Below are 25427 nucleotides of genomic sequence, written 5' to 3'. Positions count from 1 at the left end.
GGAGCACTGGATGGCTGCCCCTGCCTCCTCATCGTCGCTATTCAAGGCCTGTCAAAAAAATAATAAAAGGTGATGTAAGGAGAAGAAAAATCTCAGGCAGTCAGAACAGTAACGAGACTGGCCAGAAGGTATAGCTGTTGGAGCTGGATTCCTAATGCTGTCTGAGCATTTAGGGGCTTGTAGAAGCAGCTGCCTTTAGACACATGCTTTCTGTCTCCAAAAGTGACAAGGCAAAGGGAGGGCCTGCTCCCGGACCTCACACCATGCAAGGGTTAGGCCCCTCTGCTGTTTAAAAATGCGTGAGGATCAGGCTGACCCTCCATTTCCTGGTGGGTTTTGTCCATCAGAGCGCTGGAGGACAGAAATGTGTCTGTCAGACCCCTGGTCTGGAAACCTTCACATAGCAGCCTCAGCCCAGTCCCAGTCTTCATCCATCTCCACACCTCTCTTCTTGTGCTGATACCATGATGCTGTCCCAGTGTATTGGCACAATCCACCATGAAAGGCACCTCACAAGTGTCACCACAGCCCTTCATTTTAAATGACCTGATATGTAAAAGTTTCCTGCTTAGACTTGAGAGGAGCCAGAGATGAAATTTCACCCAGGCACAGGGATAATTTTCACTGTCTTCAAAACAGGAATCCTTGAGAAGGACAGATTCCTCCAAGCAATAAAGTCTAGGAAGGAAATTGTTTTTGAAGGCCAGAAGATCCTATTCTTTCCAGATTTAGGTGCAGTGATAAACATCAAAAGGAAACAATGGATACCCAATTCTGCAGGTGTTTCCTTCATATTTAACTGCTCCTCTAAAGCCTGTTGGGAATTCTGTTCTTGCCTATTGTTTGGTAAATTCCAAGAATCATATTTATATCCATTATGTGAAGGACTGCGTGCTGGGTACAAATTCCCCTGTGCAGGGATACAGTATTATGCCAACTGGAACACTGGGGAAGCCAAACCCCACCTAGGTTCCCAAGACCAAAGCCCTAGAACTCAAAGACACTGCACAGTTCTAGAAACTGTAAGTTCCTCTAGTGAGAAAGTGGAAAACAGCAGGTATTTACCTTTACAGGCATTTTGTCTTCTGGCATTATAAAACATCACTCTAATTTTCTGTCTTTAATATATAATAGGTATTTTAAAGTAGCTTTTCCGTGGCAGCACTTTAATATCTCTACAGTGGAAGAAATAAATAAGTATTTAAGTTTTCAGGTAGGGAAACTGAGTCACTGAGAGATAATAGATGTTTCCTAAGTAGCATGGCATGACAGCAGCCCATCTGGAAAAATACAGTCCTAAAGTCTCTCAGTAAAGCATTTTCTCCCTGCAAGCAAACTGTCTCTACATATGCATGGACAATTTCAGCAGCAGCAAACTTAGTTCAAGCATTACTTGCCCTCTAAGACAGTAATTCAGTCACCTTTAAGTTGAAGCCAGCGTGCATCTACACCATTATTAGTACAACCCATCGAAGTGCAATCACTGTTGCTAATTCTTAGTACACTCACTTTTATCAGAAAAATTTTTTTTAGCGTATGGGAAATGAAAGCATTCAATTACATGCCAGTTGTCACACAAAAAAGTCTGTGACAAAGGAGAAGTTCTCTAAGGTATGATCTCTGATGGCCCAGAACTGCTTCTGTGATGGACATAAATAAACCTTCTACGGGTGTGCCTCTGGGAGAAAGCACAATGCAAACTTGCCATGCCTACTACTTGCCGCTTGCCACTGTTGAGAGAAAAATGAACAAACAAAACCCCAAATCCCCCCTAAAACTCACACCCAACTGAAGGAAAAAAAACACTTTCTGGAAGAAAACCAGCTTTTTAGGTAAAATGTGTTTTGTTGCACGCTGTTATGGAGAAGCTATGGATTTCCATCTCAGCAAAACTGTTCAGTCCACAGGTCTACTTTTTGCCAGCTCCTTGCTTTCAGCAAACCTTTCTCCGAGCCTATGCTGAAACCCAATGTTTACCCAAGTGTTTTTGTGTTGTGGTTAAATTGAGCATTTCTGATGTGGTAAAAGAGAAAGGCAAATGTATTAGTCTTTATTTATTATTTAAAGACTTTTTTATAGTGCTCATGACTATTACCTCTGAGCACTTCCCAGATGTTAACAACTTTGCCCTCACAATGCCCCATGGAGGTTGGTCATCAGTACAGTCTTCACTGCTGAGAGACTATGCAAAGGCCACAGGGCCAAAACTCAGTTGAGGTTGAACAGGAACAGGTCTGCAGACTTTTGGAACTCCTCTGCTTTATCCCATGCAGAAGGCTGGTAGTCTTCCCCCCACCACTCTCGTCTTCAAGCATTTTCGTGTCAGTCCCACTGACAACCGAAAACTGACAGTGTCCTTAATATTAACAAGCATGTCCCATCAAGCACAATAAGATCATTCACAGTGCTTGGAGCAAAGCAGGTGGATGAGCCTTTCAGGGTTGATAATGTCATTTGGCATGAGCTCTTTGTTGCTTCTTGGAGTTGAAACAAGATGTGTGAAGAAGGGTGACCTGTTTACAGCATCTTTATAATTAATAATCATAATGGAAAATGGTTTAGATATACATTTAGCAAGTCCCAAAGGACAACACGCACTTTGATTCATGTACAACACGTGCTTTCCAATACATAAAATTCTCAGTGGCCTGGATTTTGTCAGCCTGTTGGTTCTGCTGAAACATATGTTGGTCTTTGAGGGAGCTGTGTGATGAGCAATTTCTCAAATGTCCCAATTTGGAAATGTAGATGCAGACACTGTTTTAGAGGAAGTGCTGTGTGATTGAAAGCTGAGGCTTCACCATGCAGTTCAAATTAGATTTGGACTTTGTGTGCACTGTCAGTTTGGAGAACTCTTTACAAGCTTGCCAGCTCTTTTTAGGAAATGTGGGCATAAGCCACAGACAACATCTAGTCCTCCAGCTTCTACTTGGCTCTACTCAGATAAACCCCTTAAAGCGAAAGAGAAGGAACACACAAAATGGCAGACCTCGAAGTAACAAAAGAACAGTTTATTCCTGCATAATTTTTGCTCTTCACATGATCAGAGACCTGCTGATCTCAGTTCTGAGGAGAGAAGAAACCAAAACTAGCAGATCATATGGACGAGAGAAATTGAAGAGTTGGTTTGGAACCAGCTACTTTCTCATAACCTCACTCATTTCATTCATGAGCTGTTTTTCTGAAAGGTGGTGTAGCAATAACACACATCCTCGATGACCCTTTCTTCTTAAGTCTTAAGTCTTTTCAGCCTTTTTTTGCAGTTGCAGAAGTGTGAGAAAATCCATTTGCATTCAGGGTCTGATCCAGCACCCATTGCCCTCAGTAGGCTTTGAGTAGCATACATGGGCCTGGGTTTGCAGAAGGCTGGATTCAGAAATTAATCACATTATTTGTAGTCCTGCTGATTTCACTGCAAACTTTTTCCGTCATGCTTGTTAAAGATGAGGGTGCTGTGAGCAATTTTCCCTTCACTGCATGTGTTTAAGTTCAGCACAGCAAAGAAAGCTCAAGCTGAGCTGGGGCCCAGTTGATTCCAATGGGATTAAACATTTGTTTACAGCCAGGCATGTGTGTAAGCACCTTCCTGGATTACAGCCTTACATCTACTAAGGTCAAAATGACTGTGCTTGTGCTGTGCTGAAACAGGGTTTTATTGTCCTTTGAACTGAAGGCTGTCTTAGATTCTTCTTCCCTCTGCTTTGACGGTTGCACTGAAGGACACTGTGGGTTCTTGGAGTAAACCTGGCTCCATGGAAGTCATGATTAATTTTTTTGATAAGGTGCTACGTAGTTAAGATTCACTTTCTTCTGCACAGGATCATGGAAAACTTTAAGGTTGACTACAACAGCCACTCCTCTATGCAGCATATTATATATAATATTTTAAAAGAAATCCAAACCTCAAATTGTTATGATCCAAATCTATATTTCATGATAAGCAGTCCAGCTCCTCTTACCTTTTTTTTTAATGTGAGCATTATTTGATAAGGGAGTTTTAACCAAAAGTACAAATCAGCTGGTCTTTCACGACTACATTGGCCTATCAATTACATGAAAATTATGCAATTATATGTAAATCATGGAATATAATAGCATGGGCCATCTATCATCATGCAAACACGTTCCATGTCTACTCTTCTGGTGGAATACAATGATGCCAAAGCAAATCAGAAAAAGACAAAGGAAAGAAAATAAATCAAAGATTGTAATAATAATAATAATATAACAAAAATTCATGCCAGACTAAGAAAGACATACTCACAGTCTGATACAATCCAGACTGAGTTCAGTGAGATCCTGTCTGCTGACTTCAGTGGGAAAAGGGTTAGAACCTTCTTTCCTATGTATAGAAACCAGATAGCTGAGGTTGTTTGCTTTTGTTGTTCTCAGTAATGTAATCTAATTTACCGAAATCAAAACTGTACCCTTCCTTTTTAGTCCCTTTGACTAGCAGGCACCAATGAAGTTTAGCTATGAGCAGGGACTATGCAAGTCAGAAATACGGTGCTCTCTGAGAAAGCCTGGCTGAAGCCTAAACCCTTTTCCCAGATTGACTACCTGACAGTGGGAAGGCTCTTGGGAGGTGCAACCTTAACATAGAATCATAGAATCATAGAATCATAGAATCATAGAATCATAGAATCATAGAATCATAGAATCATAGAATCATAGAATAACCAGGTTGGAAGAGACCCACCGGATCATCAAGTCCAACCATTCCTATCAAACACTAAACCATGCCCCTTAGCACCTCGTCCACCCGTGCCTTAAACACCTCCAGGGAAGGTGAATCAACCACCTCCCTGGGCAGCCTGTTCCAGTGCCCAATGACCCTTTCTGTGAACATGATGCATCTCATCCAGGACTCTCCATGCAGCCAGAGGAACAGCTGTCCCTTTTCTTCCTCAGTACTCTCTGACACTGTCCGTTCACATGGGACTTTTGAGACATATATGAGAGTCAGTTAATAGTAGCGCTATCTACTGCAGCAATGTGACATTCCAGCCAAGACAAGATGTGTACTGCATGAAAGCCTGGACAGACATCCAGAAGAAAACAGGCCCACTGCTCACTGTTTCAGAAAATGAAAGGACAAGTGTGAAGCAGGTGGGGACTGAAAGCACACAGATTTAGGTCTCTGACTCATGGCTGCAGATGGATTTAGTTGGGTTAGCTAAGGCAGCCGCTGCCTCAGCTGTTTGCCCCAGTCCTCTGCCAAAGGTTATTCTGAGCAAGCTGAAGGGGACAGACCCACTCGTGCTATGTATGGACCAGAGGCACATCGTGGAGTGTGTGGCAGCTCAGGGGCAGGCACAACCCTGCTCACCCACTTGGTCCTTCCCACCTGCCAGAAGGAGTCAGGGCCCCAAAAAATGGCACCACAGGAGTGAACAGAGCCACACATGTAAGCCCTTGTAAAAGTGCTATCAGGATCATCTTGCATGTCTAAAGAAAGGTCGTGTTCAAGAAACACATCGTTCGCTTTTTGAGGACAGTAGCAAAATTTCTCTGAGGATTTTTGAAAGTAATAGCTTTAGGGGACATCAGACTTTGGTGTCCAGCTCACACCACCATAGCACTTTCCTAGAATTTTTTATGAAAATAAGACATTGTAAGCTGAAAAATTACTAACAAAGGTAAATGATGCCACTGTACTTATAGACTGTTGCTTCCACATAGTAACTGTAAGAACTGCAGAAGACTGACACAAAAATATAATGCTTTTCATACAGAAGTAACACAAATTATCTCATAGTTTGTAGCTGTAGGGACAAAAGTGGTGGAGGAGGCTGGCCTTAAGTGAACCAGAGACACTCTGTTCTCTGCCTCAGCATTTATGTGTTTAGAGGTGATGCAGCACCTTCCTTTAGCAGGACCTCCCTCTGAAGACACAAGTGAGTAGAGGTTTCCAGCTGGTGTGGGGAGGTCATATTGGTATTCCGCTATCCTCTGACAAAGAAGCTGTACTGTAAAAAGCAGCCGATGCTATGACTTTGTGCTCCCATGCTGGCTCAAGCTTGATTCTGCAAGCCCTGTGGGGTCCCCAACAGTGCCTCAGGCAGGTTTTGGGTGCCTATAGCTAGCAGACTGCCAGCAGATGGCTGTACTAAACATAGGAACATCTACATCAACCTGAAGACACAGTGGTGACAGTGAGGTGGACATGCCTTACAGTTAGCTAATTCAAGCATTTCATTATCTGAGGCACTGGCAAGACTTTTTAGGGCCTTCACTGCATTTTCCCTATCTAATCAAGCTGAAGGTTAGGCATAGACCCCACTGCCAAGGCAGAGTACTAAGTGTCCTGAGCAATGGCTTCTTCTGTGTAATCCAGCCAGCTTTGCTAACAGTGACAGTCATTTTTACAGTGATGTATGCTATGTTATTGGCTGCAACTTGTTAGACACATGGGATTCTCTCAATATGATCTCCTAACAGAAGAGAACAGAATACAGGAAGGCTTGTATTTTCCTGCTAAAGCATTTACGAAGAAACAGAAAGCCCTAAGAAAGTATGCCTGCTGGTTCCTCACCTGTGTTACCCACATTGAACTCAGTGCTGACAGAGTTTGTTGAGATGACGGGAAATAATGTGTTTTTGGAACACTAAAACTATCATTGCCTCTGATTAAAACAATCCAGCTCCCAGTTTGGTATAGTCATGATCACATACTGTTCTAAACATATATTCCAGCCTCTCTACTTATGTTGCCAGTAGCTGAAACCCATGATTTATCAAAGGTCGCTTATGCACCTTGCGTGAAGCAACATAAAATTACCTCCAATGTGGGTCTGGAAGTAGCCCGTTCCTCTTCTTGTTTTTGCATGTTTGTGTAAGTGTGTGTTCACATGAGTGTGTGTTCTTGAGTTGACATCTATTAAAGATTGATCTCATTTGTGTCAAACATGCCACCTACAGGGAGCATTTTGGAACAGTCAAGTTACAGAAGACAGATAAAAAAGAGGAAGAAGGGGTAATGAATATGGAGTGTAAATGCCTTAGCAAAGTAATGGAGACATGTACTAACAGCAAGTGAAATTTGACCTTCTGGCTGAAAACCTGATAGCAAACCAATTGGAGAACTTTAGAAAATTGGATCAGCCTCAGTGGGCACAGAGTAAACATTGGGAGTGCAACAGTCTTATTAAACATAATGCACATTTAATGCATAATTTTATTGCAACCAATTTCATGCTACTGCCTTAAATGAGTATGGGTCTACTTACACTGTAGCAGTCCACTACCATTAGTGCCTCTTAAAAGAACTGCAAGGCCAGTAAACTATCACTGGCTCGATCTCTCCCTTAGCCCTTACTTTCTGCTTCATAAACTCCCAGCTCCCACAGCTTGTAGTGAGATCTTGTCTTTGTTGGGTACGCAGCTTTTGAAACACTAAACTGTTTTGGCAAGTCTTCGCAGATGGGAATGTTACATTTCCATTTTATGCTGGTGCAGTAAAGCAGTGAACCTTTGCAGCTATAGATCAGTCGACTGAATCCCAATCTTACAACAGGAGTTCCTGGAACCTATACAATCAGCCTGATGCTGAAGATTTCTCAAGCACAGCAGGCAAAATCCTATTTTTCTAAGTGACAGCAATAGTGTTTGCCCTCTGACAGGAACCAGGAATAAAGAAAACAAATGATGCTGAGTAGGTCCCATCACAGACTGGTAGAGTATGACTGGATTAACACATAACAAACTGCAAAGAAGGAAAGATAAGTGCTTAATTTATACTATCAGAGTACAAAAATCTGCACTCTGAGTTCCCAGTCACTGCTTGCTGAGATATTCACAGACTTCAGAATTGTCATCTGCACCCTGTAGAAACACCAGCAAGGTAAGAGAAGTTGCAGCATCAGACTAGGACTTCCTGGGTCTCAGAGAAATCCTATGCATGGCTGAGTTTGGATTTTCAAAACCCTTGAGCTTCAGGCATGTTTAGTCCAGAAGCCTGATCCGAGCCCTTCCTTACATCTGAGAGCAGTCCTTTATGTTTTATCAAAGTAACCTATTAATAACATCTCCAGAACAATGCTTCTGGAGTTCTCTGCAGGGATCCTTTTTGATAAGCACTACACACATATGTACACAGAGCCATCCCTTGCCCTGACAAGCTTTAGGATTTCAACTAGTAGCAAAATGCAGCACAGGGGTGATATCCACAGAGGAGCAGAAGTGGCCACCACCATTGTAACAAAGTGGTACAACATCATGAATCAAGCCTTCAGCACTATTGAAGTAACATATTTGTTGCTTTAGATTCAGACTGAATTTTGAAGCCCTCCTCCATATGATCACAACAACTAGGACTCGCTTAATCATCTTCAGCCATGCAGTTATGGAGCTGGATATTTTTTTGAAAAAGGACACAAACATTGTCATATTCTTTATTAAAATTTCAAGTATGGTAACTGAGGAGGGCTAGAAAGGCTCTTGGAGTCCTGTCATGAAGGTCTTCGGGAGTGTACAGGAATCTATGAGTTCAGCCCCAAAATACACCTCTTCTGTTCATGCTACACCACGAAGTGTAATCGCTACTGTCCCACTCATTTGGACAGTGCAAGGACCTTCAAGATATATCAAAAATGGACCTAATAATTTGCACTCCCATAGAATAATAGGGGTGCCTTACAATTTTGTGGCATATTTAATTTACAGCCTTTGGTGGGCAGAGCAAACTGGGTACTTTTCCAAAACTCCGTACCTATGTTCAATTTGCACTTCACCTCGTCATGTAAGTGGCAAGCAAGCCTGTGTATATAGACTGAACAGTGGGGGCACACTTTTAAGCATATATGTTATTTCCAATAAAAGGACACAAACTGCCACCCTAAATATAGGTGAAGGTTTTGCACATTTATCAAGGGATTAATTATTTAAAAAGACTCTATAGATAATGCTTTTGTCACCATTTCATCGAATCACAGAGTGCCAGGTTGGAAGGGACTTCAAACGTTATCTGGTCCAATCTTTTTAGGAGATACGTATAGTTTAAATGAGATGGCTTGGCACCCTGTCAAACTGAGCCTTAAAAGTGCCCAGAGTGGAGGAATTTACTACATTATTCCAATGTTTAACTGTTTTCACGGTGAAAAATTTTCTTCTGGAATCCAATTGGAATCTCCCTAAGAGCAACTTGTACCCATTACCCTTTGTCTTTTCCATATGACTCCTTGTAAAAAGGGAGTCTCCATCCTCTTGGTAAACATTCTTTGTGTACCGGCGCATGGCAATAAGGCCTCCCCTAAGTCTTATTCTCTCCAATCTGAACAAACTCAGTTCTTTCAATCTTACTTTGTGTGGAAGGTTTCCTAGTCGACTGATCATTTTAGTGGCCATTCTCTGGACCCTCTTCAGCCTGTCCACATCTTTTTTTTGTGTAGCGGGGACCAAAACTGAACAGAGACAAGTGGGATAATGACTTCTTTATCTCTCCTGGTGGTACCCTTCTTGATGCATCCCAGCATCCTGTCAGCCTTCTTTGCTGCTAGTGTGCACTGTTCACATGTGGTGAGCCTGTTGTCCACCAAGACTCCCACACCCTTCTCTAGAGAGCTGCTCTCCAGCCAGGTGGAACGCAGTATGAGCTGCACTCCAGCGTTATGTATTCCCAGGTGCAAGATCTTACACTTACCTATGCTGAAGTTCACAAAGTTCATGCTAACCCTCTTCCACACCTGTCCAGGTCTCCCTGAAGGGTCGCTCTTTCCTCGGGAATATTAACCTCCCCACTCAACTAGGTGTCATCTGCAAAATTCATCAGGGTGCTCTTGATCCCAGCATCCAGGTCGCTTATGAAGACACTAAACAGCGTTGGGCCCAGCATTGTTCCCTGGGGGACCCTGCTTGTCACTGGTTACCAGCTTGAGAAAGAACAATTTACCACGACCCTCTGGGTATGCCCTGTCAGCCAGTTCCTCACCCACCACACAGAACACTTGTCTAGTCCACAGCATGTCATTTTCTTTAGGAGGAGCTGTGAGGAATCATGTCAAAAGCCTTGGCGAAGTCTAGGTAGACAATGTCCACTACTCACTCTGCATCAACTAATTGGGTCACTTTGTCATAGAAGGTGGTAAGGTTTGTCAAGCACCATCTGCTCCACGTGAATCAGTGTTGGCTACTCCCAATCACATGCTGCAGCTGACTTGTGACAGTCACTAGGAGTATCCACTTCACAGCATTCTGCTTGAGAAACTGTCAGCCTCTGGCCTGGACAGGCGCACACTCTCCTAGGTGGAAAACTGGTTGGATGGCCGGGCCCAGAGAGTGGTGGGAAATGGTGTGAAATCCAGCTGGAGGCCAGTGACAAGTGGGGTTCCCCAGGGCTCAGTGCTGGGTCCAGCCCTGTTCAATGTCTTTATCAATGACCTGGATGAAGGAATTGAGTGCACCCTTAGCAAGTTTGCAGACCACACTAAGCTGGGTGGAAGTGTTGATCTGCTGGAGGGTAGAGAGGCTCTGCAAAGGGATCTGAACAGGCTGGACCACTGGGCTGAGTCCAATGGCATGAGGTTTAACAAGGCCAAATGCCGGGTCCTGCACTTGGGGCACAACAACCCTATGCAGTGCTACAGACTAGGAGAAGTCTGTCTAGAAAGCTGCCTGGAGGAGAGGGACCTGGGGGTGTTGGTCGACAGCCGACTGAACATGAGCCAGCAGTGTGCCCAGGTGGCCAAGAAGGCCAATGGCATCTTGGCTTGTATCAGAAACGGCGTGACCAGCAGGTCCAGGGAGGTTATTCTCCCTCTGTACTCGGCACTGGTGAGACCGCACCTCGAATCCTGTGTTCCGTTCTGGGCCCCTCACCACAAGAAGGATGTTGAGGCTCTGGAGAGAGTCCAGAGAAGAGCAACGAAGCTGATGATGGGGCTGGAGAACAGGCCTTATGAGGAGTGGCTGAGAGAGCTGGGGTTGTTTAGCCTGGAGAAGAGGAGGCTGAGGGGAGACCTCATTGCTCTCTGTAACTACTGAAAGGAGGTTGTGTAGAGGAGAGTGCTGGCCTTTTCTCCCAATTGACAGGGGACAGGACAAGAGAGAATGGCCTCAAGCTCCGCCAGGGGAGATTTAGGCTGGACATTAGGAAAAAATTCTTCACAGAAAGGGTCATTGGGCACTGGAACAGGCTGCCCAGGGAGGTCGTTGATTCACCTTCCCTGGAGGTGTTTAAGGCACGGGTGGACAAGGTGCTAAGGGGCATGGTTTAGTGTTTGATAGGAATGGTTGGACTCGATGATCCGGTGGGTCTCTTCCAACCTGGTTATTCTATGATTCTATGATAACTTTCCCAGGGGCTGAAATGAGGCTGATAGGTCTAGAATTGGCTAGGTCCTCTTTGGAGCCCTTTTTTTTTTGGTTGGGGATGACATTAGCTGTCTTCCAGACTGCAGGGATGTCCTTGCCTCTCCAGAACTTCTAAAACGTCATGGAGAGCAGCCTTGCAATGGTGCCAGTCAGCTCTCTCAACACCCTCAGGTGGATGGACCTGGCTCATTGATCTGTACGGGTTAAGGTCCTGTAATAGTTCACTCATCAGCTCTTCATTCTCTGATGGTGGGTCTATGTCTGCATCAACCTGGATGTTTGTTCTTGGAACCTGAGGCCCAAAAGCACTGGTAAAGACAGAGGTGTAAAAGACATTGAGGACCTTTGCCTTTTCAGTGCTATTGGTGCTGAAACACCTCTCCTGTTTAATAGCAGGCCAATATTCTCCTTCTTTTTCTGCTTGTTGTTAACGTAACTGAAGAATCCTTTCTTGAAATTTTAGACATCTCTGGCCAATTGCAATTCAAGCCAAGCTTTCCCTCTAAATCTAATTATGTATATAGGTATCTGATTTTGAACTTACTTTAAAAATGCTAAAGTCATACAATTTTCCCTCACATGTTTAAAACAAGAAATTATACAAGAGCCTTAATCATCTTTAACTCTAAATAGCATTTAATTAACAACCTAGCAGCATTTACAATGATAACACATGAATAATTCTGAGGGGATTAAAAAAAAAAGAAAAGAAAATACTTCAGCATCAGTCTCACCAGGATTCTTAGATTGGGAATAAAAATAAGTTAAAACTGAAAAGCCTTACAATGCTGTCAAGTCAGTTTGTGGAATTTACAGCTAGTGGGCTGGGCATAGCCTGTAACCTCATTTCACATGTGGACACACATATTATTTTGTGGAGAGAGATAGGCAGGAGGTGGAAAGTGTAACTCTGGACTTCTACACAGGAATGTGCAAATGGGCAGTTCAGCAATGGGAGGAGCAAAAGGTTTGTTTGCCCTCTAGCAAAGGAAGCATTTTCGCATCCCCGCTTAAAGTCAGTCTACATTTCAAGAAGATGAAAGTTGCCCAACTAGGCAATGGCTGTCCTATTCACACATCGCACGTGTAAATACGTATACCTACCTTTATACACATTTTCCCAGCATGTGCATGTGGACACACAGCTGCAGAGGGACAGGCAAAGATCAGGCTCTAACTTACCATTAGAGAACTTCTGGTGTTCTTCACACAGAATTGTTATGAGCAAGAATGCTTGAAAACTCTCCAAGCTTTCAAGCAGAAAGAGAGGATGCTCTGAATCTATAGAGGGATGCAAGCAATAGCACACCTCTGGTGTGTGGCTATGGCTATTCACCTACCAGTATGGCTTGCTCAGGCATCTCCCAGGCTAGAAAGGCTTATGACTTTTTAAGGTTGCCAGATGATGTACAGTGCCTATGTCTGAATAAACTTCTCTGTCTTTATAGAAGACTTGGTGGGTAACTGGAACTTTAAATTTGCTAAGAAATTTGATGTAATCCACTTCGAGTTGGAATGAAATGTGGAAATTGCCTATGAAATGAATAAAGTATTCCAGAAATATCAAACTGATCTTGCTGAAGATTTGCCATTTGCCATTTGAAGTCATATGTTTCAATGGACAAGCTGGGTGTAGCTGGAAAAAGCAGAAAAGATTTCCATTCTTAAGAACTTTTCTTTATATTTTAAATACTTCAAAGCTAAAACAACTTCACCGAGCCAAATAAGAAACGTATCTATTAGACCATCTCTGACAGAAAAGTTAATTAGAAACATAAACTTTCTCTTTCTTAAGTCCAGAGACTATCACAGCTGCAGTAAGTCTCCTCCTCCTCATGGGAATGCTTCTTTTTGGTCTTACAGCTTTGACCACTACAAAGACAGTTAACTTTTTTCAAAAAATTAATAAAATCTTTCGAAGTTGTTCACAGAAACATCTTCCAAATTAGAAATAATTCTAATGTAAAATCATCAACAGATCATGGCTTAATTTTGGTAAATGTTTAAAGTATTGCACCAATTCATCAATAATCTATTGCTTTTAACAATGGGCAGTTAAGTCATCTTCAACTGGTGTGTCTCATATTGTCATATTCCTGTTAAAGGTTCACCTGGAGACAGACATTTCCGTTGGCCTAAAAACTAAAAAAAACCCCATTTGTCATAGTTTTTTATTCTGAAAGAAGCTACCATGATGTCTTGCTATGTCATTGCCCTTGGCAGGGGGGTTAGAAATAGATGATCTTTAAGGTCCCTTCCAACTGAAACCATTCTGTGGCTCTATGATTCTATGATCCTGAAAACACAAATCAATAGAAATCAGTACTTGTAAAAGAATAACACACAGCACAATTAAATGGCTATGTTCTGTGGGGAACTTAAAAAAAAAAGCTTTAATAGGATGTTGAAGACACAGGTGTCTTTTCAAGGAAGGTATACCTTCCATCCTTATCCTGGACATGGTGAGGATGACTACACTTCAGGCTTTCAGCCAGGGTCTAGATGTTGCTTTCTACATTGTAGTATCTCACGTGCAGGCAAACTGTATAAGAGAAGGTGGTGATCATTCAGCATCATGGAAAAAGCATAAACTGCCAGATAGGCAATACTGGGAGGAAATGAACATTATCTTTTACAGCAGGCCAAAACTCTGAAATTTTATGTCTTTCTACAAGAAGTAACCAGAACCCACGTAACTGTTCTTGCACTTTTCTAATGTCTATTCCAATTTACTGTAAGCCTGGTGTGATAAGACCAAATATGTATTATAGGTGTGGGCAGGTTTTAAGATTACACTGTTCTAAACACATGAAAATCAAGATCCTTGATAGAAACGGTGATAAACCCCAAAGTCTGACTGTATAAGTAGGAGCTGCTATCATATAGACAACTTAATAAATATTTTAAATGTTCTTTATTTGTCCTAAAGCCATTATTCACTGCTAAAGAACTGTAAACCACAATAAGTCTCAGAAGTCTTTTATTTGAAATATATATATATAAAAGATATATAGCTTTTAACTAATCAAGAAATTTAATAGCAGAAACTAGAAATTGAATTCCTTCTGTTGTTAGCCTGACCTTTGCTTTAAAATACAAAACTCACTTTAAGAAATGTGGCTGTTCGAACACATTTGCCATACTAAAGCAGTAGATCAAGACCTCCATGCAAAGCAAACCAGAGGGGCTGTCCTTTAATGAAAATATGGTTCAGTGACTCAATAAATGGACACAGGAGGAGGATCTGTACCTAGTTTCACAGTTAGATCATGGAGTAGTATAGTGTGGTAGCAAATTAATTTTTCTCTTTAAACTTATTTTTCTCTTTTCACTTTGCTGTGAACTCCTTGGGGCAAGGCAGTATCTCTGGGCTCTCTGGGCTATCAGCTCCCTGGAAATGCTGGAGTAGGAATGAGATGCCTCTGCTCTGAGCTGCATCAGCCACTTTGATACTGCTCTCCCACTGTGAATTTTCCCTCTCCTGCTCTGCTAGATTTTTTGTGAGCAAGGTGGTGATGGTGGGGCATGAGGCATATCCATATCTGGCTTGGAGGTAGAAATTTCTAACAGAAAAAAAAAATGCTGGTGATCATGATTTCTAGAGTTTTGGGTTCAATGTTGTGAGATTTCAACTGGAGGGATGGCCTCTGCTTGGGAAAACGACCTGCATTAGGTATTCAAATCCTGTGGTGTTTGTAAAGGACAAAAGAGGAAAGGACTTTACCCCAGGAAATCTGCCCTAATGGACTGCAAACACAACACAGTGAACACATGTGAAAATGGGGTGGACACAAAGAAAATCAGACAGCTTTTTCTCAGATTTTAGCCTACAACAGGCTTTTCATGAGAGAAATAATGATGAAAAAAAAAAAGGGAAAAGCTGAAATATGTAAGGAAACCAACCAGAAACTCTGCAGCTTGAGTATGTTTCAAAAGTTAAAAAATCATACTCCCCCACCTTAGTGGTCCTGGCAAGATAACTTCATAAACCAGCATTTTTGTACAAAGCATCCCTTCACTGATTGTCAGCAACTCTAAGCTTGTGTGCCTGGCGGAAATTAATTTGATGGTCCTAGCTTGTTTCATATTATTGGTCAATAATTAATTTTATTAAACAAGTCCAAGTTCTCAGACTGTTTCCCTCCCCTATATGGAGGTGGCAGAAGAAGTCATCGTCCAGGCAGTTGTGACAATCTTGCCTGGTGCTTCTCACATAGAAATGCACAGGCAGCAGCTGGGAAGGGAAAATGACCTCCAGCCAAGGCGAGACTGTGGTTCCAAGGACACAATGATGATTTCCACCACAGAAGGATTTGGCCCACCCTACACAGAATGGAGGGTGAAATCAAAACACACATCCCTTGAATGGCTGGGACTCAAAGTCACCATTTGCCTGTCTGGAGCAGGATAATTTGTCAGACACCAGCTGCTGCGAGCCCTGTCCTCTTGGGCACACTTGTTATTGTGTTTCAGCCTGCCTGAAGAGTGTGGGATGTCGTGGAACGGAAAACAATCGCAGCCACGTTTGCACAAATAATCTGAGGACTTCTTTATGTGAGAGCCTCTACTGTGCAGTGCATGGTGTGTCCGTAACGCAATAGCCGATGTTAGGAGGGAGAAGAGGGGGAGGGGTAAGAAAAGCAGGGGAGAAGAAGGAGAAAGAGAAGAGGAAAAAAACAGGCTGGCAACTCTGGGGAAGTGCTTTTGTGACCACACAATGAGATTTAAGACCGGATGGAAGTGGTCTCCCCTCTCACTTGCTCCCTTGCCGCGTCTCCTCTGTCTCTGAAAGAGTTACTTGGGAGGATTTCAAGGGTAGGTTTCTAGAGCGACACCATGTCTAATTATGTACAAGATGGAATGAAAAGGTGTAGGCCTGTCTTTCCAGCTCAGAAAAAAATGTGGTGTCCTGCGAATAAGAAATGAACAGACTGACCTTTTCAGAGCTGCTGAAAGAGAAAACCAGATGTATTCCTCAAGAGTCACTATGACTGAAGGGTGATAAAGGCTTGCATTGTGCACTTGAATAAAAGGAAAGCTAACCAGAAAACAGCAGCTGATAATAGTCAGGCCAGGCTGTGCTATTGTCCAAGGCACAAATGTTCAGCATTGGCCTAGACCACACTGCTGGTATATACAGCACAGACTTGAGGAATAAAAAAAAAGGGGTGGAGGGGGAGGGGGAGAAAGGCAGCTTTTATATTCCTGTTACCTACAGGAGATTGTGTGAAACTGCTACCAGTTATAAGACCACAGAGGAAGAAAATTATCTAGGATTGTTTCCCCACCACATACAAACACAAACATATACACACTCCATTTCTAACATTATGTTCCTGTAAGATCTGAATCTAACCATCTGCCAAATGAATAGACAAAAACCAGCTTGTCTTCCAGGCTTCAGATGTAAAGGGGTGGACAAAGAGGAAACATCACACTGTTGAAGAGGTTGGAGCTTTCTGCACTGCAAAACAGCAGTCTCCATAGCTCAGGACAACCAGTGGGAAACAACAACGGCTTTAATTTACCCAATGACTAAGGGCTGGGTGGTGAACACTTGGAAGGCATTATCATCCCCCATACTAGGCAGGTCTCTGACACCACCATAAAATCCAGAGAAAAGGCAGGGGCAGGGGGCTGACAAGTGGGAGGAAAGGAACAATTTGCGTGGAAAAAAAAATTTAGAAAACCCAGAAAGCAAGTGCCAGCCCTTGGCATCTCCTGGTCTTTGGGAGCAAACTGCCTACTCTGTGGGCAGGAGTCACTTGCTTTAAGCCCTGCTGCTGTGACTTCTCTGGATTCTTCAGCATCATAGACCTGCCAAAGTCTCTCAGACACTTTTAAATGTCATGTCACTGTTTGAGAACCAAGGCAGGGTCTGAGTGAGCAGATCTTGCCCACTGGAGATGTTTATTTTTAGAGTGGGCATGATAAGCTCCTGCCAGGCACCATCCGCAGCCAGCCACGTCCATGCAGAAGTATAAATCAACCTCGGTGCACACTGGGAGATCTTGCCTTTTCTTATTCAAATATGTTCTCCTAAATAACTCTTCAGGGCTGTTATCTGTGAATGCGGTGGGAGAAGGGTTCCTTGCTCCTCAATGCCCTTCCACAAACAACAGAAGTGCAAAAAAACTGTGAGGCTGGGTTGGGGTTTTTTTTGGTTTGCACAGTGTTGGTTTTGTCCTTTACAAAATTAGTTCAAGGAGATTTATTACTAGCATAGGCACTGATGGCTGGTCTGGTGCTTGTCTGCAGAAGATGAGACAGGGTGTTCCGACTGCAAGTGCTGCAGTTTGGCCATCAGAAGATGAGGTGGAGTTTGCTTCCTGGCTACTGGCAGTGTGACCTTGGGTGCATTCTTTCACCCCTCCCTGCCTGCCTCAGTTGTCCTAGGACCATGCACTTCTAAGAAGCCCTATAGCACTGGAGCTGGCTGTCACAGTTCATAGCACAGCAAAATGCATCACTTCAACAGGGGATGGAACAGCTGTTTATTAAGGAATTAATTATACCATTGCTACCAAATACAAGTCCTCTAATGACCAGTGAAGCAAAGCAACATGGGCTTTAAGGAGAAAAACCAGAGAGAGGACACAGGCATCTGCCAGCTGTGAAGTCAGACAGAAGAATCTATTTCCTTCCACTCTGCCTTCCTGATGTATTTCAGCCCAGACTTGGGAAAATGACCCCGGGGAGTAGGCTGTTTCTAGGCTCCTGGGCAGTGGCTTTTCTGCTGAGATTACCCTGGAGACATCTAATTAGTAGCAATACGGCTGTCTTTTCTTTCTGATCTCTGCAAGGAACCATACTGAGAAGCTACCAACTCATCTCATGCCGTACCCCAAAGACCTATACAAGCTCTAGCTGGTTAGTTTTATTTTTCCCAGGTCAATAGAAGCAGGAGGTATTTGGGGGGTGGAGTAGATGGACAGGAGGAGAGAGAAAATGATTCATAGGCAAATTATGTATTCCTACTACACATTCAGAGAATTAAACAGCACATGTATACATGCACGCACACACTCATGAGACTGAAGAAGAAGGCTGAATAACTTTCAAAAGGCTTGCTGCATCTTGCTCCATGAGTGGGTATTGCTTGGCTATTTGTAAGAGAGAGACATTAAAATCCGCAGCACAGTCATTTAGAATTTCAAAGGATTCTTCTTCAGGGGGTGGAACACAAAAGACATCACAGTTTTTCACATAATACAAGCAAGGTTGGGGAAACAGCAGCATGCCATTAGGTAAGACGGAGCAGAAAGCCTTTCTGGAGAAGACTAAGATCTATTCATTCAAAGTAAAGAAGTGACCCTAATAATTTCTTATTTATGCATTTATCTATGTATGTATATGTAAGTGTATCTGTACTTACATAAAGATATATTTGTGCAGCTATATGTTCTATACCACTTGGAGAGAGCTTGAGAGAGGATCTGAAATGCGTACTGTAGTGCAGAAAATAAAAGGAGGGTAAAAAAATAGATTCAAAATGCATCGCATATCATCCACGCATCTACACAAACATGCTCGCATTTCTTTCACCGTGAGCTTTAGGTGTCAATCAACAGAGAGCAAACAGCAAAATGAAAACCAGGAGCTCCTTCTGCTGAGGTTTTATGATAATGTCCTCCAACATTTCCCTGGTTTGTTGTTTTTTTTTTTTTTTCAGTGTGCTAAACTAACTATGGCTGGAGCAGCAAAGAATTCATAGCTCACACATGTAAAGCATTGTGTCCTCTGACATACTATTACACAGAAGGCTCACAGTTCCCCCCCTCTCCCTCCCCTTCCTGGTGTTGATGAATTACATGAGATGAATATCACAGATCTGGGGTTTTTAAACCGTGAGCTTAGGCAGCAACAATGACTGCAAAGCAGACACCGTTGTCTGAACCTCTATTGTTTCTATTTCAGGAGCACATTGAGTGATTAGTTTGGGTAAGAGTAACATCACATTACCTTCTACAGGCTGGAAATGTCTTTTAAAACTGAAGCAACGCTGAAGCCATGTGATACAATGCTGTAGACAGAGCCAAGTGGAATACATCAAAGAGTGCCTTGATGCAGATGTTTCATGCAGAAGAAAATTAGGTCAGAGACCACTTCAATTTCAGCTTCTGCCAGGCTTGTTTGAGAGCTTCCAGTGAATTCCTAATGAATAGCTTCTAGGGCACTTTTCTCTCATTCAGTCACAAACTGCCACAGCCAGATGAGCTTTCCATGCGGAACTTTTTCTCATTATTTAAAATACTATTACTTTGTGTTCACAGATTCCAGAATCTTCCTTACAACAATAGAAACAACTCCCCCTCCTTCATCACCCCCCAATAAAATATGAAAGAAAAGGAAAAGCTAAGAAGAAAAAATGATTGATACACAACGTCTGCTACTGAATTGGGAAGTGGGGAGGGGAAATAAAAAATAAAAGCAGCCTTTTACCAGTTTGACATGGTAAACAGATACTTGCTAAGTGTCCTTCTGAAACACAGACCTTTTTGAATGTCAGGTGCTCAGACATGTGGAGGCAAAAGCAGCTTGCAGAAACCTAAGTGTTTTGTTGATGGCGGGGTTTTTGTGGGGTTTTGGTGGTTTTTGTGGGCTTTGGGAGGGTTTTGTTTGCTTGCTTTGTTTTTTTGTTGTTGTTTTGGTTTGGGGTTTTGGGGTTTTTTTTGATAATACAAGGAAGATTTTCAGTGAAAGGACTTCAGGAGAAAAGCGACTTTCCCCCAGTGATAAAGTTGTCACATCACATTCTTATTCTTTACTAACTCCAAGAAGAATTTTTTCTTTCTTTTAATGGCAAAGAGTAAGATGCTTTAAAGATGATTTTACAGCCTGTGCACATATCAGCTGGCAATGCCTGCTGTAGCTGTTGGCTCATTGCGCTTCCAACCAGAGAGCAGAGTCTGCCTCAGACCTGTGCACAATGAGACTATACAAAGCCTTCTGAGCTTCTGTTGAGCCACAGTGCCCATCTCTCTCTCTCTCTCTCCTGAGCTCATTCCTCTTTTGTGAGGAGCTTTGGGGACCTCTTTTGAATCTCACAACTTAAAAGCAAGTAGCAAGTGTGTTCACTAAGAAGTTTAGATTAGGCTGTCCTTTAATGCTCAATATTGGCTGAGCAAAGCAGCTTGCCATTTCATACACAGCATACATCAGGGACTACAAGGTTAGAAATATAAACAATAGCCTAGCACCTTCCTTATCAGGAAGAGGTCTCTAGCACATGTAATGTCAGTGTTTTTTTAAGTGTGGTCCACCTTCACTCTGGAGTATAAAAGCAGTTCAGCGAGCTGTGAGCCAGAGTCCAAGACTCCAGTCCAGGCCCCAGCCCAGCGAAAAGTGACCTTTTGAGTCTCTCACATACATTGTTTAATGCATGCTATTCCTGATTTTTTTCCTTCCTATGGTCAGTAAGGGGCCAAATCTGAAGATGGATTGAAATCTGTAATGACTGAGGTTGTCTAAGGAGCTAAGGATGTGCTGGGACATGACATGGACAGGACAAAGGGTAAATCTGGTTATTGAGATGAGAAAAACCTTCTCCCAGCCTAGAAGTGCAGAAAGGAAAGTCTTCACATAGCATTAAGGTCCTTTCACAAAATCAGGATAATCTATGAATAATTTTACCTTTCAATTCTGAGTGTCCTGTACTCCACCCACATGTTGCACAGGATCAAACTGAGACCAATGACTCAGACTGTCATCGGAGAGAATCCAGAAACTGACATCAGCCTCAACATGTCCAGCTGTTGTTGTTCACTGAGTCGCAGACTCATGACAGAACAGTGTGAACTCCCTTGTGTTCCCAGGGGCTTAGGTGGAATGAAAGCATGATATGAATTCACAGCAGAACAGCGTCTGTTCCACATCTCCATTTTCCTGTGCAGAACTCAAAGTCCTACAGAAGTTCACGTGTCTTTTTGTCCACTCCAAGCAAAACTGCTGAGACCCTCACCCATCAAACCAGCATTTCAGAGCTTGTTTGATGTTTAAGATGCTTCCAAGCTCACAGCATCTTATTAAAGTGCTGGGATCTGATATATTAGACATTTTTCAGACCGTCTATAGATGGAATTTTCTGTTTTCTACTATGTCCAACCATGAGCACTCAGAAATGAAGGACCACAAAACAGTTTCTAAACACAAGTTGCTTGACATGACCACACAAAGTTAAGGTCAAGAATACAGCCCTCAGCTGAAAGACATATGCAAGAACAGGACACCCCTGCTCATGTGCACTTCCACTAGTCCAGACAGCATGACAGTGGTTTGTCCCAGCAGCCACATCAAGAGCCACTCCTCTCTGGTGAACTACTTAGCTGGGTAATAGTTAACCCTACTTTGCCGGGGTAACCAGTTGCCCACAAAACACCTCAACTGGCTGCTCTCCTGCTCTGTTTGCTGACTCTATAGCAGATCCATGCTTCTCTTCAGAGGCTGTCATCTCTTCTGATCCTGATGCTGAGGGACTTTTGGAAGGCTCTCCTACAATCAAAGCCATCCAAGAAATTCCCATATACCGCAAATCAGAGCATGGGTTTCTTTCCGTCACTCCATAATTTGAACTCCTAGTCTCTCTTTATGATTTCTCTACATCTGGAATGTTTGTGCCCTTCTCCATGATGTCATTCACGCACATCCTCAGTTCTTAGGGCTTATCACAAAGACACCATGGGTTATCTAAATGGACCTAAATACACTTCTTTTCCAACTCAAGTTCTCAGCCCTTGTAGCTCAACAATTTGTCCTATTTCATGAACTTCCCCAAGGACTAACACATCTCATATGCTTTTGTAACCTCCAACTTGGCCTAAAAATTGCATCATTTGAACGCCACCACACAACAGGGAAAAATTTGTAGAATACATTAGAATTCAATTCATCATACATATAATTGAGACACTTCAATTCATTAGCAACTGCTAGTGCATGTAGGATACTGTGGTGCAAAACTGCTTACAAAATTAAAACAAACCAAGATAACCCACTTACAGGAATTTAGTTTTTCAAAGTAAACAATAAAAGCTGTCATATCTACTAACTGTTTCACATGGGGCGCAACAGGATGTGATTCTGCTGGCTTTCAAAGCAATGAAGTCCTTTCTTTTCTGACCACTAACTATAGAGATGAAAGCTTTCTTTCACAGCAGAGCAGATACAACTTGGCAGAAACTATGACTACTTCTCATCAGTGTCCTGCCTGCAGTTTCAGATATGGTTGCTCTCCTTACCCATTCAGCCACTGGTATCTTTAGGGATGATATCAGCTGCTGCAAAGTGGGGCTCTGTTGAAGGCAATTTTTGAGCGAGCTCTGGATGATGGACAACACATTTATATTTCACACAGACAACTGGACAGCCTTGTAAAGGAACAAAAATGCCTGCTGTTTCCTAAGCAGTTCTTTTTCTGTTCCTAGTGGAGCTCAGTTTCTTGGCTGTACATAGCCTCTTTTGCTCTGACTTTTCCTGGCCATCTCCCAGAATCCAGGTAGCATCTCTGCCATTTCCCACTGAAACAATGGCCAGATCATTTCTCACTGCAGGCATGGATGGAGTAGGAGTGAGAGGAAAGCCTTTCTTCTATGTAGTGTTATCCACACAGAAAGAAAACTAGAGCACAGTGTTAATGACTGAGCTGTAGTCTACAGACATCACTGAGTACCAGAAGGCTCAGCCCTCCATCGCTTTGGGTGGAGCCAAAGGGACTTTTACAACATCCAATGTTCAATGTTTATTTTTTATCACCTAATTTCCAAACAATCACTCATTTCCTACGGATACTCACCCATGCGGTCTGATTCACGATACTGGAACTCAGTTGATTTAAAAAATTACTGCAGTGCAAATTATTCATAGGCAAGATTAGAACAGTTTGCATAAAGAAGGGGAGAATCTCAAAGATAGGCAACACATTGCCCATTCCACTACCAGCATAAATGGCAAAAGTTATATTGAATGAACTAATTAATCCACTCATCCCATTGAATTAGGAATGTTTTAAAATAGCCTCATGACTGAGAATTGATGTCTCATTAATCTAAAGTATATCAAACTGAGAGCCTTAGTAACACCAAATAGAACAACTCTCCATATTGCAATCTGCAGCAGAGATTTCACAATAAAGGCCTTTACATTTATTTGACTGCAACTGCTTCTGCTATAACTCTGAAGGGCTGATGAATGCAATAACTCACCAGGTTTACCAAGGTATGGGCATTTCATAGGGGACTAGAATATACTGCTTCAAGGGGATGTTACAAGAGCTATGCAGCCAAATGCTTTCAGAGTCAATGTCAGCCATTGATGAAATGTGGCTAGTGGTCATAAGTGAAGATGATGCCTCAGTGACCTGGTTCCTTATCTGACTGCAGCTGTCTTCTGTTGTAAGACAGGGCTTTTCTGTCTTGTTTTCCAGCAGCGAGCGGAACAGAGGCAATATCAGTTCCCTTCCAAATGTAGATGGGCATGGAAAATTCAGAAGCTGTACTCAGAAGAACCTCAGAAAGCTGCTCAAAAAACAAAGCAGCCAACAGCAGACAGAGTTATACTTAAAGTTCATCAAAAGCTAGCATTCATTTATGTTACTTTATTTTATCTTTCCTTTTAACAATCACACTTAGGTACTCTCTTTTCCCACAAAACCTACTCTCTCCTCTTTACCCCACTGCTCTACTAGCCCTTCTTGTCTACAGAATTTCATTCAGGATCCCTAATGTTTTAAATTAGGGATAAGGTGGAGTTTCTGCTTCAGAAACTTAAATTTAGTTACGTGCTGAAGCAGAACATTACCCCAAAATGATTCATTATAAAAATGCTGAACCAAAAATTTTGGACTTTTTCTCAGTTCTCTACTCCTTTTCTTGTCTTGGGCTGGAGCAGGCTGGAGACACAAATCTACTAGTAATTTGAAACTGTAATTTGACAAATAAATGAATTTTAAAATGTTCCTTTATTTAAGGATGTCTAAGTGGATCTGGTTTCAAGGCCTATTCATTGAAACATATGGATATTTAAGGCATAACAGGGACTGACGGGACTGGCTGAAGTGCTTGGAAAAGAACGAATGGTAGCAACAGCAGGGACTCATAGACAAAAGAGATTCAGAGAGACCTCTTTGCCAACAAAGAAAACTGCAGATATGTACTAGTGCCCATGCAGGAACCTGATGACCATCACATGTGTTGTTTTGCAGCAGTAGGCTTCTCGCCTTCATAGCGTGCTTCTCCTGCCTCCACCTGCTACTCTCTCCCACCAGCTGCCAGGTGCTGACACTTGCTCTGCGTACTGGCAGCCCTTCTGGTGCCTCCTTTCCAAACTGCAAATTAGCCTGAGGTTTCATATCTAATAGGCCTCCCACCCATCTTCTGGCTTATGAAAGGTACAAAGGAGCTTGTTTAGAGCAGAGGTGGCACTTACTAAGTCTAGAGACTAATTTTTTTTAAGTCCCTGGCGGAGAATGGTATAGGAACTCCTTGTGTTACATGAATGCTAACTCAAGAGGGTACTACTACAACTTCAACAAAGGGCTCATCCAGGCTTTCATCTGGCTTTGGCTGTAGTCCTTCTTTCATCTTAATACTTAATAATGGGCGTTGAATCTGGATATAGGTGATTCTTTAGTGCTTTTTAATCCATTGTCCAAGAGGTCCTGTTTTCATTATTTTCTACCAGTTGCAGCTCTTGGAGTGCTGGGATATGCTCAGATCCAGATACAGCTTGGGTGGGCATGGCTGAAGGGCTTTTGAGCATTTTGGCAGTCATTATTGGGTCTGAGCAATCTTTTGAAGACATGGATAAACTCTGAATAAAAGACATATCCTATATAGGCTGGAAGTGAGTGATCAAGAAAAATCATACTAAGTCTCCTCATTCATAACCTACTGCCCTGTTCACTACAGGTCTTTTTTTTTTCTTTTTTTTTAATTGAGAAGGAACTGTTGGGTTGCTTGCCACAGACACTGAGAAGGATAACAGTAAAGGGCAGCAGGGAAGAACTTTGACATCTTCCAACAGTGTAAGGGGTAGAAACATGTGCTTATCATCACTGATAATTTGATATCATAACTCCACATGAAGTGATTTTTAGGTGAGCCAGCAATAAAGCAGCCTTC

Source organism: Phaenicophaeus curvirostris, chromosome Z (genome assembly GCF_032191515.1).
Source record: "Phaenicophaeus curvirostris isolate KB17595 chromosome Z, BPBGC_Pcur_1.0, whole genome shotgun sequence".
In the NCBI taxonomy this organism is placed as follows: domain Eukaryota; kingdom Metazoa; phylum Chordata; class Aves; order Cuculiformes; family Cuculidae; genus Phaenicophaeus; species Phaenicophaeus curvirostris.
The sequence above is the reverse complement of the archived record's forward strand: the minus strand, read 5'-3'. Positions refer to the sequence as shown.